Genomic DNA, 15,303 nt, shown 5'->3' with positions numbered 1-15,303 from the left:
TTCTCACCTCTTCCTTCAGGAGAAAAATCCTACTTACTTTCAAGGTGGTCAAAGTGCGGACAACGCAATCCACCGTTTTCTGGAGATGTACACGGGACCGAGGTGAGAATATCAAAAGGGTCCAGTTTAATTTTCTTAATGAAGGTTTCAGGGTAGAGCATTAAACAAGACTGATACACCATCTTCCAAAAGAATTATTTTGCAAAACTTATGCCCTGGGTATGGTAAAAGATAATATGGTAAAAACCAGACTTTTCCTTCTGGGACATTAATGTTCTAAATTTATCACTTCAAGCTGCTTTGAAGTACCTTCCTAGATTGGGAATCACTGTCTGCCATAGGAGTGAGTAAGGACAACACTCAAAGAAATCAGAAGAGAAAAATAGGGAAAAAAATCAGCTCTTATACTCAGTTTGGCAACACATATACTAAAATTGAAATGATACAGAGATTAGCATGATCCTTACACAGAGATGACAGGCCAACTTGTAAAGTGTTCCACATTTTTGTTGCATTAAGAATTAACAGGGCTACTTTAAGCTAAGACAAGCCCCACAAATACTCAAAATTTCGACATAAAGATAGCAAAAATCCCCATCACAATGATCTCTCTCAATGTCAATGGACTAAGTACACCAATTCAGAGGCACAGGATGGCAGGATGAAATAGAAAACTGAACCCAACATTCTGCTGCCTGCAAGAAAAATATCTGAATAATCAAAGCAACCATGGGCTCAAAGTCAAAGGCTGGAAAACAATTCTTCAAGAAAAGAACACCTCCAAAAAGCTGCAGTGGCCATACTAGTATCAGACCACGTGGACTTCAGGCTAAAGGTTATAAGAGACAGTGAAGGTCATTTCTTAATGATCATGGGATATGTACATCAGAAAGAACTCACCCTCCTCAATGTATATGCTCCTAATGACAGACCAGAAAAATACGTAAAAACAACTTCTAATAGACTTAAAGAAAAACATTGATAGCAACACAATACTAGATGGAGATTTCAACAGTACTTTCTCACTTCTCAATAGATCAAACAGACAAAAACTCGGCAAGAAAATATTTTATTTGAGGGAAATAATGAACAACCATTGGCTTAGAGAAGAAATCAAAGAGGAAATAAAAAGATTCCAGAAAAAAAATGATAACGAGGAACTATCAGAACGTGTGGGACAGAGCAAAAGCAGTTCTAAGAGGAAAGTTTATAGCTCCGCCAGAATTCAACTGGAAGATAGAAAGGGCCTACAAAAATAACTTACAGCTCAAGATTTTGGAAAATACCAAGAAAAAGAGTCCAAACTAGCCAGGAGGAAAGAAATAATAAAACCTGGAGCAGATATCAATGAAATATAATCCGAAAATACAATCCAGTAGATCAACAAAAGCAAGAGATGGTTCTTTGAGAAAATAAATAAGATCGATAAACCACTAGCAGAACTCACAAAGAAGAAAAGAGAAAGAATCCTAATAAACCGAATCAGAAATGCAAAGGGGGACATCATAATAGAAACTACAAAATCCATAGGATCATCAGAGATTATTTTGAGAATCTTTACAGCAGGAAATGAGAGAATCTTGAATAAATTGATAAATTACTGGATTCCAATTACCTCCCAAGGCTGAACCAAGAAGATTTTGAAAACTCGAACCCATCACTACAAGGAAATTGAAATGATAATCAAAAGTATCCCCCAAAACAGGAGCCCAGGCCCAAATGGATTCACTAATGAAGTATTTCGAAACCTTTCAAGAGGACCTACTGCCAACATTTTTTAAGATTTTCTAGGAAATTGAAGAAACAGAAATACTCCCAAACAATTTCTATGAGACAAAGATCAGCCTGATACTCAAATCAGACAGAGACACCACAAAAAAGAAAATTACAGACCTATTTCCTTGATATATCCAAAGATCCTCAAGATTATACCAGCAAAGAGAATCCAGAAACTCAACAAAAGGTCACACTCTATGACCAACTAGGTTGATCTTGGGGATGCAAGGATGGCTTAACATTCTCAAGTCAAACAACAGAATACACCATCTCAATAAAATAAAGATAAAAATCATATGATAATATCAATAGATGTAGATAAAGCATTTGAGGAGATCCAGCACCCATTCATGATGAAAAACTCTCAACAAAATGGGAGTTGAAAGTACTTTCCTCAATATAGTCAAAGCAAACTAACACAAACCCACACCAAGCATTATTCTCAACGGGGAAAAACTAAAGGCTTGGAGCAGAAATCAATGAGCTAGATTTCCAAAATAAAATCAGGCACAAAACAAGTTACCCACTCTTACCACTCCTATTCAACATAGTACTTGAAGTACTTGCCATATGATTTTGGTAAGAAAAAGATATCTAGGGCATCCAGATAAAAAAAGGAAGAACTCAAGCTTTTACTATTTGGAGATGACATGATAGTATACTTAGAAAATCCCAAAGAATCTACCAAAAAGCTCCTGGGAATAATAGATTTTTTTACTAAAGTAGCATAATACAAAATCAATATCCAGTAGTCCATGGCTTTCCAAATACTATTAATGAAAGAGAAAAAAGAGATAGGCGAAAAACAATCCCATTCACAATAATAACCTCAGAAAAACAAGTATATTAGAATCAACTAAAAAGTTTAAGGAACTATACCAAAAACACTCTACAAAACACTACTTCATGAAATAAAAGAGGATATGAGGAAATGGAATCACATCCCATGCTCATTGATTGAGAGGATTAACACTGTCAAAATGGCAATACACCCCATAGCGCTATAAAGATTTAATGCGCTTTCTATAAGGATACCCATAACATTTTTCAAAGAAATATATTAAACCCTCTTGAAACTCATACACAACAATAAACTCCCATGATGAGCTAAAGCAATCTTTGGTAAAAAGAAGAAGGGAACAGCTTCCACAACTTCAAACCCTACTACAAAGTCGTAGTAATCAAATTAGCATGATATTCAGATAAAGAGAGGCCTCAGGTCAATGGAATATAGTCAAATATCCTGACGCTGGCCCTCAGATTATTATTACCTAATGTATCATAAAGGCTCAATAAATATGAAGTTGAGCAAGGAAGTCTCTTCAACAAGTGCTGCTGGGAAAACTGGTCGGCAACATGCAAAAAAAGTTTAACTCAGACCTCTTTATAGTGCCAGGCACAAAGTCAGATCAAATGAATTAAAGAACTCAATATCATACCTGAATTCTTAAGATATATGGAGAAAAATGTGGGAAGATCCCTCCATGACATTAAAGCTAAGGGAAACTTCTAGAATGATCCACCACTGACCAAGGAAGAGGAAGTGAAGATAACCAAATGAGACTACATTAAACCAAGAAGTTTCTGCAACTCAGAAAAAATGGTGACCATGCTAAAAAGACAGCCCTCATAATGGGGGAAAATTATTTATGCAATACCCATAAAATTAACCCCTTATTGTATATAACCCAAGATATATATGGCACTGGGAGAACTTTATGAGAAATAGACATCCAACCCCACCAAAACATGAGGAGAAGAAATGAACAGAAACTTCCTCAAAGAATAAATACAAATGACCAAAAAAACAGAGGTAAAATTTTCTACATCGTGAATCATCAGGGAGAAACAAATCCAAACAGCAATGAGATATCTCATACCACAGAGATTGACACACATCAAAAAGAACAAGAGCAACCAATGTCAGCATGGAAGTGTGGAGAAAGGGTCTCTTCTTCACTGTTGGTGGGGATGCCGATTGGTTCAGCCTTTTCAGAAAACAATATGGGCATTTCTCAGAAAGCTACAAATTGAGCTTCCATGAATCAAGCAATACCACTTTTGGCAATATACTCCCAGGCCCCAAAACACACAGCAGAAATGCTATCTGCACTTCTATGTTCATTGCAGCACTATTCACAATAGTGAGAATCTGGAAACAACTTGAATGCCCAAGAATTCTCAATGATTAGTTAGAGAAACTATGGTATATCTAAACAATGGAATACTATGCAGCTGTTAGTGAAAATGAAGTTGTGAAGTATGCTTATAAATGGATGTACATGAAGAGTATCATGCTGAGTGTGATGAGTCAGAAGGAGACAGACAGATATAGGATTACATTCATTTGTCGGATATGAAAAATCATAACTTTAGATTAATACCTTAGGACAGTAGAAATTAGGGACATGATGATTGGTCCACTGTTAGAAGACTACCTTATGGGCTGAGGGAGATGGCAGTTGGGATCGAGAAGAGACCACTATGACAAAGATAGTTGGAAATGATCATGCTGGAAAAGAACTGTGAAGTGAAAATAGGTAAAGGAAGAAACATGGTAACCTATCAGTTCCTGTGTTGTAAACCATGATGCCTGAAAAGGGAGAGATCGGTAGATAGGTAGATAGGTAGAAGAAAGGGAGAGACAGGGGGCGGGTGTGAGGAGAGAGAGAGGGAGAGAAAGGATTTCCGGGGGAAAACTGGGGACACTGTAGGTGGGAAATGTTCACTGGTGGAGCAATGGGTCTTGGAACACTGTATGACTGAAACCTACTCATGAACAGCTTTGTATCTCTTTATGTTCTAGTGATTCAGTCAACCACTCAATGGTGATTCAGTCAATCACTCATGGTGATTCAGTCAATCACTCAATCAATCAATAAGTAAATAAATAAAAATCAACTCTTTGGGCCCAACCATACCTAGAGGGCACTCCAGCTTTATAGGCACATGAATCAAGTATCTTCTTAGTTTAAAATGAGTGTGGTATGAGTTTGTCACTTTCAAACATAAGAATTCTGATTAATCACCATGGAATGTTTGTTTAATATAATGTTTTCTGAATAATTTTTATGAGACAAGATCTGTGAATAAAACCTTCAACTGAAGAAAACAACATTCAATTATTTCTGTCACTTATTCATTTATTCAATTATTATTATGGAGAATAGGATTCAGGTGAGAAAACGAGAAATCTTTTACTTTAGCATGAACCTCTAATGTCTGGACTGCAAATTTCTAACATCTTTAGAATGGCTATAATATAGCTAGTTCTGCTTGAGAAATAATTGACTTCTGTCCAATATTCTGAATTTTGCCTTATTGTGTGGCCTGAATAAGTACTTCTATGAATAGAAATTATTAATTATCATTAGAAGCCATTTGAATGTTAACAATAGTTGTGATTTATATTTTAATCTAATTACTTTTTCTAAAAGAGATAAATTTGGATGTGGCAGATTGAATCCAATTGAGTCCTGAAGAGGTCAGGGAGTAAATGAAAATTATAGGAAGAATTTGATGAATTGGAGGAGGGGAAGGGCTTAAAGGCCAACATATTTCACCACCTGAATTTAATAAAATTTATTTATTACGTTATCATAATGAATGACAGCATCACTTGGTACAGTAGTTCAGGTGAAATATAGGATTTTTCTAAGAACACACACACACACACACGGATACATGCACACATACTCATTCTCTCTCTCTCTCTCTCTGTCTCTCTCTTACACATGCATGCATGAATTCTTATAAACTCAACATTCTCACACAATAGCACTCATAAACACACACACTTATAATCTCTTCCCATCTTTCCACCCTCCCCTGCAGTCCACACCACCCCTGATCCCTATCTCCAGCTACTTAAATATATGCTACCCATCTACAGTTTTCATCCAAGCAATTGCTAAAGAAACAACAAAAGTGTTCATGTGTGTACAGATTTACTCATTTTATTTTGCCTCTTTTATATACCTTAGGCCTTCAACATTTTAAAAACGCAATACTATTTACTATAGAATATACCACTGCCACCCCTAATATCTACAAGCTACTAGAGAAAAATAAATTATCAAAGAAGCTACACAACAGTCCTGAATTTTCTTGTTTGGTATCAATTAACCTCTAACAAGTTTTATAATAGGTTGGGTCCAAAATGCTGCTGCGTGTCAGTATTTCCTGGGGCACTATCTTGAGAATCCAAGTATGGAAACCCTTGCTCATAGCATTGTCACTCCCGGTGTGGGTGTGGGCAGCAGCATTGATGGTATCTGACCACTTTTTTTTATGCATTGCCTCACTTTTTATTCTTTTAATGCTTACTACTGAAACACCATGAGGTACAGTTGTAGACTTACAAATTTTTGTGCTTGGGTTTCAGTTATACAATGATCCAGTACCCATCCCTCAACCAGTGCCCATTCTCTGTCATTTACATTTTTTTTTAATTTTTGTTAGTGAAACACCATGAGGTACAGTTATAGATTTACATATTTCTGTGCTTGGGTTTCAATTGTACAATGATCAAATACCCATCCCTCCACCAGTGCCCATTTTCCACCACCACGGGTCCCAGTGTCCCTCCACCCCCTATCCCCCCATCCCACCATGCCTTTGTGGCAGGGCATTCCCTTTTGTTCTCTCTCTCCTTTTGGGTCTTGTGGTTTGCAAAAGAGGCATTGACTGGCAATCATGTCGGTCTTTACTCTACTTTCAGAATGCTTCTCCAATCCTGGGAGGATCCTCCAAACACCCTTTATTTGGTGCTCCTTACTCTATATGAGCTCCCTTTCCCCCTAGAATGTGTGGCTGGATTCCAAACCATGGAGCAAAACTCCTGGTATTAATCTCACTGGCCACTTTTTGAATGAAAGCTGGTGTCTCTGGTCCCATGCCAAACAATTTAAACAAGCATCTGCAATAAAGATTCCCCACTTATTTTGTGAAATGAGGGTCTTTCTTAAGAGCCTTTCAGACTGGAGTGATAGCTCACTGGAACGACTGTGGACTTTGCCTGCAAAAGAAACAGATTCATTTCCTGGCACAACATAGTACCCTGAGCAACACTGGAAGAGACCCTTGAGCCAAAGCAGCACCTGAACATGACTGGATGTGTCCCCAAAGAACCAATAACCATCAGAACATCTAGTTAGAGTAACCGTCAACAAAATAGTGCCTCTTTTCTCCATTCATAATACTCAAAATTCTGACTGCAATATCATTAAGAATACTAAATAGTTCCTGTAAATTTTATTCTTCTTCACATATATTTACTCTAAAATAATTTAGATTTCGTTTTAAACTACAGGTAAAAAAGTAAAATTATAACTTTTTAAAAAATTAAAAATAACGCCTATACATAGCCAGGTACGACTCAAAAAACAAAAAAGCAATCAAGCAAGCAAGCAAGAAAGAAAGAAATTAAAAATTAAAAACAATGTTGTTTCCAGTGCTAAGGATCAATCACAGATCATCATACAATGGAAGGCAAATTCTGAATCACTGAGTTATAACCCTGTTCTTAAATATTTACAAAGGTCTTATTTGATGTCTCATTACATTTTCTCTTTTTATTAAAAAATGATTTTTGTAGTAGACCTGATTGCCACCTTACCTCCTACTTCATGCCCTTTGCTTCTCTTGTATATTTTAAGATACATATTATATTTTAATATAAATAAATATATATAAATACTTATAAAATATTGTATATTTTAATATATATATATATCTTATATATTATAAGACCCAGTTGTCACCTTATCCTTCCTAAATCCATGCTTTCCTTTGACAGACTTTCCAAGATCATGTATGGCTTCCTTTAACTTGGCAAAAATGGAAACCTTATTTTCTGTATGCTCTCACGCTAGAGGTGATGATGTTTTTGATCCTGGAGAAGTCTTTTCTGGGGAGTTTTCTGGCTGTTTCTACTTGACTTCAAAATATCTAAAGGTAAGTCATCATCTTTTTTTTTTACGTTTTTGGGTCACACCTGGCGATGCACAGGGGATACTCCTGGCTCTGCACTCAGGAATTACTCCTCACGGTGCTTGGGGGGACCATACAGGATGCTGGGAATCTAACCTGGGTAGGCCGTGTGCAAGGCAAATGCTCTACCTGCTGTACTATAGCTCCAGCTCCCCCCGCATCCCCATAATTCATCATCTTGAGGGCCTCAGATTTTTACCTTTGATTTAGAAACTTCATCTTTACATTGACACAGTAAATTGAAACCACAAAACCATTGAATGGCATGTTATAATTGTAGCAGTCATGAGCAAACATTGATAAACCATAAGTTGGCATAAATGAATTCTGTCTCAGAGGCTTCACTTCTGAGGATCCCTGTCTGTTACATATACCAGGATCAGAATCTATATCAGGCCATCAGTAGAAATTGTCCAACCAAAAGCTAGCCATCCACTGGGATCAGAATCCTTGATCCATCTAACTTGTAATTTTTCATTCATGACTTGTTGACCTTGTTTCAGTTGGAGACATCCAGAGCATCAACTCAGCTTTCCCGTTGTTTCCACAGGAAATCCAAATACCTAAGAATGTTATCATTTCTTATGCCACTGTTAAAGATTTTTTTGGAATCCCACGGTAAGATACTATCATTAATGTTATAATATTACTGTTCTCCATAGTCCAGATCTCCCGAAAGAACTCTCCACCCTTCTCACTCCAAGTGCAGACTCCCGTTTAAGATATCCTGAGCATACTTCTAATAGTGTCACTCAGGTTCTCCCCTAAAGTGCACAAGTTAAGTTCATACCACTCCAAGTTCTTATTCCTAAACTACCAGAGTCAACTTTGTCCTCAAACTTGTGTTCTCCCTTGAAGAAATACCGTGCTTCCTTTCTCCACGTCTCTCTTTGCTTGCTTTGTTAAATGAGTGTTCTCTCTTGAACATATATTCCATTCCACCCTACACCTGTTTCACAAGTTTCTAAGTGTTTTTCAGTAAAATCTATTTTGCTTCATTAAACTGAAAATTTTAAAACACCAGAGCATTGTTAAAACCAATATTTGTATCTTTAAATGACAAATTTTGAAAATGAAAGGTGGTAAAGCAATGGAATACTACTCAGTTGTATGAAGTGAAATCTTCTTATTATTTGTATAAAAATGGATAACATGAGGATATTATGGTTAGTGTCATAAACCAGGCAGAGAAAGATAGGCATCATACAATTTCATGCATATGTGGCATATGGAGAAAACAAATTAAAAGAATAAAATGTGACAGACAAACATCTAAATCATTATTTATATTCTATGATTTATAATTCAATTAATAATGGTTTGTCATACACATAATTCCAATATGACACTCCTCATTCTCTCAAAAAATAACCCCTTCCTCTCCCCAAACCCCCAGAAATCCTCCCTCCCAATCCCCTGACTCAATTGTGTGGATCAGTTCTCCCCTTACATTGCCCTTGAACCTTTGTTGCTACCTTGATGTGTGTCTTTACATCCCATATATGAGAAAAATCTCTCTGTATCTGTTCCTTTCCTTAAGGCTAACTTTACATGCATGATATCCTCTACTTTCATCCAATGTTGAAAATTGCATAGTTTTGATCTTTTCAAAGCAATTAAAACAAACTATAGAACTATAAGACTATTTAGTTACCAGAAGGAAAGGTGTAATCAAAGTGGAAAAATTGAACAATGGTGAATGACAGAGTAGGCCTTTCAGTGGTGAGTGTAATGTGATACATGCAGGTTGATTCTGCATAATCCTAAAATTTAAGCAGTTCTATAAAGTAATTATAAATAACAAAAAAGTATTTAAATAATTGGCATTTATCTATGGTTTTGACATATCTTTTGTGTCAAACTATCAGAAATAAAAATAAAGTGAGATAGAGATATGGTGTATCACTATACTTTTAAATAAGAGAAGTGATGAAAATTTCTCTGTCTTGATAAACTGTCATATAAATTGAATCCATAATCAAATTTATATACTCAAGGAAAAATAAAAGTCAACCAACGTAATGTTTTGCCTTCACTCAGGTTCCCATCTATTGATCTCTGGCAGACAAAACAATTTTTATTTTATTTTATTTTTAATTTTTATTAGTGAAACACCATGAGGTACAGTTGTAGATTTACCAATTTTTGTCCTTGGGTTTCGATTATACAATGATCAAATGCCCATCCCTCCGTCATTGCCCATTTTCCACCACCATGGATTCCAGTATCCCTCCCACACACATCCACCCATACCACCATGCCTCTATGGCAGGGCATTCCCTTTTGTTCTCTCTCTCCTTTTGGGTGTTGTGGTCTGCAAAAGAGGCATTGAGTGGCAATCATGTTCAGTCCATAGTCAGAATTTTATTTTCAAGAGATTTCTTGGCAGAGATTTGGCATTCTTTGCTAGCAACCAACTCATTTTCTTCTGCTTTTTTTTCTAGAAATATATATTTATACTAAGACTGACTAGTCATGGCACCAAATGACAAATGTCCCTGTTTTTACTTCAGTTCTATTGACTAATTATCATATATTATTTGCAGTGGATAGAAAATAACTGCCCAAAATTCTTGGGGTAATGGAAAATGTTTATTCTTCCCTTAGTTTGGAAAATCCCTGTCACTAGTATAGTGACATTCATCGATATTTGCAAACACGATGATTAATAAGAGGTAAACCATGACTGCCACTTCAAGGAAGAATGGGCCTTCAAGACATCTTCTTTTGCAGAAGGATACCTCTGGCCTGGGTGTGGGTAAAACAAGAGAGCTGTGAGCTACTGGCAGTTAATACATGCTCTGAGGCTATGTGGTGACACTGCTGAGAAATGTAGAGAGCCCTGATTAGGTAGGGTCATGGGGGAGAATGGAATGATGAAAAGAAAGCAGAGCAACAGGACAAGGTGATAGATTCCTTTGTATAAAAGTTTTCATCTCTATTGTACTAATCTGTGAAAAAGAGAACCAGCTTCTTATCATTCTTTCTGGCAATATATTATACTTAAATAGTGCTTCAGGAAAAAAATGGCCCCCTTGTTAGTTGATATAGCCTGAATATCTGTGAGGTCTTTGAACTCTATGTATACACTGCTGATGACTTAAACCAATCTCACTATTTAACTACCTAAACTGCTGTGGTCTCACCATTTAACTCTCTAAACTCTGATGGCTCCAAATCTTCTAAGATCAACTTTCATCTCTTCCATGATATCCAAGATTCTCTTCCCAACCTTCAACTCTCCCTTTCTTTCTCCATCTCTCCACCAACTATGCTCTCCATGCCAAAATTTGCTAAGACAAGCTTTCTTGAAATATAGACATAAGTTGACTTCTCTTTTTTTAACATTTAGGCAATTTTGATTTACAAAGTCATTTATAATGGAGTTTTGTCATACAATATTCCAATTCTAATCACACGACCAGTGTCTTCATCCCTCGACCAACAAACGACCCATTTCGCCCAGCATTCCCACTGATTTCCTTGACGAACACATTTTGAAGTTTAACTATTGTACTTTGGGTTCCATACTTACAGTGGTTTTGGCATTGGTGGTTAAGATATACACCTCAACTTTTTCATGCTGGCCTTCCTAGATCAATGCCAATTTATACCATGTAGGGAAAATATATTAGAACAAAACATTAAGCTCCATTTTTTTCCTTTTTTTTCTTTTTATTAGTGAAACACCATGAAGTACAGTTATAGATTTACAATTTTTGTGCTTGGGTTTCTATTATACAATGATCAAATACCCATCCCTCCACCAGTGCCCATTTTCTGCCACCATGGATAATATCCCTCCCACCTCCACCCCCAACCCATCCCACCCTGCCTCTGTGGCAGGGCATTCCCTTTTGTTCTCTCTCTCCTTTTGGGTGTTGTGGTCTGCAAAAGTGGCATTGAGTGGCAAACATGTTCAGTCCATAGTCTACTTTCTACATGCATCTCCCCTCCTGGTTGGATCCTTCAAACACACTTTATTTGGTGCTCCTTTCTCTATCTGAGCTGCCCTTTCCCCTAGAATGCCCAGCTGGCCTCCAAGCTATGGAGTAATGCTCCTGGTGCTGATCTCAGCTATTATTGGGTATTAATCTCGTATTTTGTTACTTTATATCCCCCAGATGAATGCAATCTTTCTATATCTATCCCTCTCTTTCTAACTCATTTCGCTTAGCATTATACTTTCCATATTGTACCACTTGTATGTAAATTTTATGACTTCATCTTTTCTAACAGCTACATAGTACTCCATTGTATAGATGTACCAAAGTTTCTTTAACCAGTCATCTGTTCTTGGGCATTCAGGTTTCTTCCAGTTTCTGGCTATTGTATAGAGTGTTGCAATGAACAAACAATTTCAGATGTCACTTTGACTATACATTTTTGCCTCTCTGGGATATATTCCCAGGAGTGCTATTGATGGGTCAAATGGGAGTTCAAGTTCTAATTTTTTGAGTATTGTACATACTGTTTTCCAGAAGGACTGAACCAGTCGACATTCCCACCAACAGTGAAGGAGTGTCACTTTCTCGCCACATCTGTGCCAGCATTGGTTGCTTTTGTTCTTTTGAATGTGGGCCAGTCTCTGAGGTGTGAGATGGTATCTCATTGTGGTATCTCATTTTGATCTGCATCTCCCTGATGATTAATTATGTAGAGCATTTTCTCATGTGCTTTTCAGTCTGCCAGGGGGTTGTCCTGTCCAGTTCACACTATTTTCTTTTCGATCAGAATTGTTTAAAGATTATTTGATAATTATTTGATAATTATTTGATTATTTGATAAATTTGGAGCTTAATGATTTGTTCTCATGTATTTCCACTACATGGTGTCAGTGGGCATTGATCCAGGAAGGCCAGCATTAAAAATTTGCGGTGTATGTCTTAACCACCAATGCCAACACTACTGTAAGTATGGAACCCAAAGTACAATAGTAAAACTTCAAAATGTGTTTGTCAAGGAAATCGGTGGGAATGCAGGGAGAAATGGGTCATTTGTTGGTGGAGGGATGCAGACACTGGTGGTGAAAATTCTCTACATCATTAATCATCAGGGAGATGCAGAACAAAACCACAATGAGATTCCAACTCACACCTCTCTCAGGTGTGAGAGAGAGAACACAGGGGATTGCCCTGCCACAGAGACAGGGGGGATGGGGGGATGGGGGTGGGAGAGATATTATCCATGGTGGTGGAAAATGGGCACTGGTGGAGGGATGGGTATCTGATCATTGTATAATTGAAACACAAGCACAAAAAATTGTAAATCTACAACTGTAAAAAATAATAAAATAAAGGGAAAAAATTTAAAAAGAAAAGAAAGCAAGAGATTGCAGCCTAAAGAAGAAAGGATTATACTAGGCACCCTTTATGTACTCCTGTCCCCTAGGAAAATCCATCTTTGGGAAAAGTATGTATTTTACACCATTAACTTTTGAATTTTGTGGGACTGGACATTTTTATTTCAGAATGGATACTTCTTTTATAACCTAATCCTTTAAAAAACTATAGAAGTCACAACTTCATCACAGTCTTCAGCAGAAGATTTCCAATACATATTGTCTAAAGGACCTCTAAGAGATAAAAATAAATACACACTCAATCACGATTTGTATGAGTTATGCTTATTCAACACATTGGTTACACAGGAAAGCAAAATATTGGTACTTTTGTATCCAGGTAATGAGTGTTTTACTGTTCAAGCAGAAAAATGGCCCAGAATATTCCTTGGAATCTATTTGGGTCTTAGTTCTCTTATGCTAAGAAAAAAAAAACCCTTCCTTTTTTTGGTTGTTGTTGTTACTGTTAAAAGTTAAATAAGAGGTTTAATCAGGCATCCTCATATTTTGTGCTATGAATTATAAATACTTCTTATCATATATGTTATCTGCTGGTGTTGACTAGATTATATCAAGATCATTTTTAGCTATTCGTTTCGATGATTCATCCTTGATTCACTGATTGATACTTTAAAATGTCCCAGTTCATTCTCATTCAGAGAAGTCATTTATTTTTCCTAGTATTGATGTGTACAGGGAATTTGTCACAAAATTCTTTATATAAAGTATATTGAGGGACTCAATGATAATGTTTTATTACAATTTTGCAAAGAATTAAAAAATACACTTTTAAAAGATTTTCTTGGTTCTATATATAAAAGCTAAAGTACAAAAATTAAGGTTAACTCAATATTTTCTAAAGTTGTTACATTAGCATTTGAAAAGAAATTTTAAAAGATTCAGGGAGATGGGATGGGAAAAAGTCATGGATCCTTAAAGATCAGAAGAAGTCTTTGCGTATGTGGGGCAGGGGAGTGTCTAGGAAAGTAGAGATCACACTCAGCTATGTGATCTAATCTCTATATATCTAATATCTGAATTAGATACCAATGATATATCCTCACAGATGTATTCATATGACTATCATGTACAGTAGTGAGACCAAGGGAAATAATTCTTAGCATTGACATTCTTGGAAACGGAAGTAATAATCAGGTTTATATGATTAAGTTGTTATGATTTCATAAGCAGTGTTTGTTTCCTTAACCAAACTGGAATGTCTTTAAAAGACCAAATATAGGAAACTTAATTCACATTTAATTTAATATAGATAATGCTGAATTTACAGGTTAAATAGAGATATCTTTTCAAAAGTCTTTCAGAGACACTGTCCTTTACTTGTTTTATTAGGAACTGAATGTGGTAACCTATAATCTCTAATTCCATCTGTAGTCCTCCCTACTTTGTTTCTACCAATTCAAATAAACTTCACTTTAGACCTAGTTTTCAGTAATCTCAACTAAACTTATAGTAAAAAAAACATTCTTAATCATTAAAAATCATTTCTAATAAAACATTTAATTAAAAAGTTTAATGCAGGCAAATACTGTTTTAATCTTTAAAGTAAATTGAAAAATCAGAATAATACTTGGTAAAGCATAGAAACATAGCAAAAAATAGATGGTATAGATCTTATTTGCAAATTGGTAACTGTAACACATTGTCCTTTTCCATTTCAAGGATGAGATGAATCCATAGAGTATATTTGTTCACGAACAATGCTATATTCTCTCATGGATGTGTATTTAAATACTTGCCAATGTGCCTGTTTCTCAACGTTTTGAGTACTATAGTCCTCTTTTCTATTGTTAGATCTTTCTCTTGTTTATTTTTAGTTTATGTTCCAATTTTTTTATTTTTAATTTTTAAATTTATATTAGTGAGATACCATGAGGTACGGTTGTAGACATATGAATTTTTGTGCTTGGGTTTCAATGATAAAATGATCAAATACACATCCCTCCACCAGTGCCCATTTCCCACCAGCAGGGATCCCAGAATGCCTCCCACCCACCATCCCCTCATCCCACCCTGACTCTGTGGGAGGGCATTCCCCTTTGTTCTCTCTCTACTTTTAGGTGTTGTGGTTTGCAAGAGGCATTGAGTGACAATCATGCTTGGTCTATATGTACAGCACTCTCTCCCATCCTGGGAGGACCCTCCCAACACCCTTTCTATAACTTCCCATTCTTTCC

At 36.3% G+C, this 15,303-nt stretch overlaps 1 pseudogene; it reads left to right on the top strand.

Moving 5' to 3' along the window:
- Positions 1 to 411: 411 nt before the first annotated feature.
- LOC130023006 (uncharacterized) lies at positions 412 to 508 on the top strand (annotated as a pseudogene).
- Positions 509 to 15,303: the final 14,795 nt, after the last annotated feature.

This window comes from Sorex fumeus, unplaced genomic scaffold, assembly GCF_029834395.1.
Source record: "Sorex fumeus unplaced genomic scaffold, SorFum_2.1 ptg000021l, whole genome shotgun sequence".
NCBI classification, from domain to species: Eukaryota; Metazoa; Chordata; class Mammalia; order Eulipotyphla; family Soricidae; genus Sorex; species Sorex fumeus.
The sequence above is the reverse complement of the archived record's forward strand: the minus strand, read 5'-3'. Positions and strand labels throughout refer to the sequence as shown.